Raw genomic sequence first — 2,954 nt, 5'->3', positions numbered from 1 at the left:
GAGAGAGAGAGAGAGAGAGAGAGAGAGATACAGAGAGAAAGAGAGATACAGAGAGAAAGAGAGATACAGAGAGAAAGAGAGATACACAGAGAGAAATACACGGAGAGAGATACAGAGAGAGATACAGAGAGATACAGAGAGATACACAGAGAGATTCAGAGAGAGATATAGAGACAGAGAGACAGAGACAGATATTTTTTTCCCTTGGATTGGTGGCTGTCTGTCATACAACTTATCCACAGACATCAAGGAAAGCAGGGTTTTTTAATTTTTAATTTTTATTTTATTTCATACTTAAACCAAAGATGATTGACCCTTGGAACAAACAATGTTGAATTTCGCGGGGATCTGTCTGTTCAGCTAACCAGACTCAAGCTGAGCTCACTTTCCTTGAATGACGATAAACTCTTTGTTTCCAGGACTATGTTAGCTTTTCAAAAGCTCTCTACACTTGAGAGAACCTGGTCAGTGTTCAGATGAACTAAGTGAAAACCAGGGAGAACAAGTGCTAAACTCTTCTGGCAGCAAATGAGTCTGACATATGAATCATGAATCAAGTTGGAGGAAGTTCAGCAAATGCTTCTTGACTTCAATTTAGAGATACAGAAACGCTTTAGGAAAGAATTCTATTTATTAGCATTCTGTCCGTGGCATCCCTGTTGGTGGGTTTTTCATAAGAATTTCCTTAAAAGTAGAGAAATAATGCTTACATATATATAATTTAGATCTAAGAACGTTACTGTTTTTGCAGTAGAATATGGAATCAACGCACAAGAGGGACCGTTTGCTCTACTTGGGTAGGCCGTAGTGTGCAGGTCACACAGTCTTGAAGGAATACTGTGGCTGCTTGGATGAAGTGAGGGAGTGTAATTTAAGGAGGGCTGTGGGGTTGGGGCAAGGAGATGGTATCAGTGCCTTGTATCTGAGGCATCATGAGGATTGGCATTGCTATCAGTAAATGGGTGCTAGCCTGTGGTCCTGGTCTGAGAAGAGACGATGGTGGGGAGAAAAGACCAACAGCCCGGTCATTTTCTCGTTTCCCTAAAGTTCAGCTTCAATCTCTTTTGGCTTTGTGGATGTCCCTGTGTCCTCAGAACAAACTCTTTTCACTCATGCTCATTTGCACGTTTTTCAGTTTCTCACAAATGCCAAGTGATGCTGAGGAACTCAATCCACTCCCCACTGACCAGTGCCAGCCCCTCTAGGGCAAATGGTGGTCTCCATAAAAGCTTTTCTGGAATGGCGAGTCCAACTCTCATAAAAGTCTATGTCAGGGCATAGAAACCATTAATTAGAATGTTATTCAGTACCAAGCTTTTATAGAAATCAGAGGCAATTTATTCCACTTTTTGATTTTTCTCTATTAGAGATAGGCTGCAAGTTTATTTCTTCCTGGAAGTGGATTTGAGAACGCCCCATCAGTATTTCTCAAACTTCATTTACTGTAAGAATCACTCAGGAGGTGTAAGTTAAAAAGTCAGATGGCTTGTCTTTCTGGATGTGGTCCAGAGGTCTGAGGTGGAGCTAGGAATCTGTATTTTTAACAAGCATCCCCAGTGATGTCTGTAATCAGGGAAGCTGAGAAACATTGTACTTAAATATGGTTAATGTTACCCCTTGTGATTTGCTGTCTCCAAAGCATTTCCTCACCTCTAATTGCCTACCAATGCCTACAAGTTCAAACTCTTCCTTCTATTCAAGGCTCAGAACACATGCCAATGTCTTCATGATCCCACGTCATGAAAAAAAAAACAATGAAAAAATTCCCTTTTGCATTTCAAGTATAAGAAAATCGTTACTAAGCAGGGCTGTGTATGGTCCAACCTATCCTTGACCGTTCTCTATGGAATTCTCAAGCCATTTGTCTAAGATCCTGCACTAGAGTGTATACTGCCCAAGGGAGGATGCTTGGATCACTGACAAGGGGAAATAAAGTAGACAACGGGGTGGGTGGTGGGAGGTGGGTGTGCAGAGGGAGGGAACTGAGTGGGAACTGGGGTGGGGAGGGGAACAGGAGGGATCAGATGTGGAGAGGATGGAGGGAGAGAGAACTGGAATCGTTGGGAGGTATCTTTTGGACAAGCTAGAAACCTAGGACCATAGAAACTCTCAGGAATCTATGAGGGTGTCTCTAGCTAAGTCTCCTAGCATTGGGAGATATGGACTCTGAACCAGCCATCCCCTATAACTAGGCAAGACTTCCAATGGAGTGATAGGGGCACCAACCCAGTCACAAAACCTTCATCCCACAGTTTTTCTTGCCTGCAAGCTGTGCAGGGAGAAAGAGGAGGCAGAGAGTGAAGGACTGGCCAACCAACGACTGGCCCAACTCGAGACCTATGTCATGAGAGACAGCCCACTCTGACACTAGTAAAGATATCCTGCTGTATTTGCAGGCTGGAACCTAGGATAACTCATCTGAGTGACTTCAGCCAGCAGCTGATGGCGACAGATGCAGAGACCCACAGCCAAACACTAGGTGGAGCTTGGGAAATCTTGTGAAAAAGGGGAGGAAGGATGAAAGGAGCCTGAAAGGTCAAGGATACCATAAGAAAACCTATATAATTAACTAACTGGATCCCATAGGGGCTCACTGAGACTGAATCACCAGAGAGCATGCATGGGAAAGACCTACGCTCCTCATACATATGTAACAGATATACAGCTTGGCTTTCATATGGGAGCCCAAACAGCAGGTGCAGGGACCGGCTTTGACTCTGTTCCCTGCCTTTGGATCCCTTTCACCAAGTTCTTCTGAAACTTGATATGCCTAGGCTGTTGGTATCCTACCTTCTGAGAGGAGAGAGGAAGGAGGAGGGGGGCAAGTGATGTGAGGAGGAGGGGTTGGGAGGAGAGTAGGGATGGGACTGTGATGGGGATGTAAAGTTAATAAATAATGAAAAAATACAAACCTTTTCAAAAGATTCATATTAAAAAAAAAAAAAAAAAAAAAA

The sequence above is a fragment of the Mus pahari genome, chromosome 10 (genome assembly GCF_900095145.1).
Source record: "Mus pahari chromosome 10, PAHARI_EIJ_v1.1, whole genome shotgun sequence".
Taxonomy (NCBI): Eukaryota; Metazoa; Chordata; class Mammalia; order Rodentia; family Muridae; genus Mus; species Mus pahari.
Note: the sequence above shows the minus strand (reverse complement) of the source record.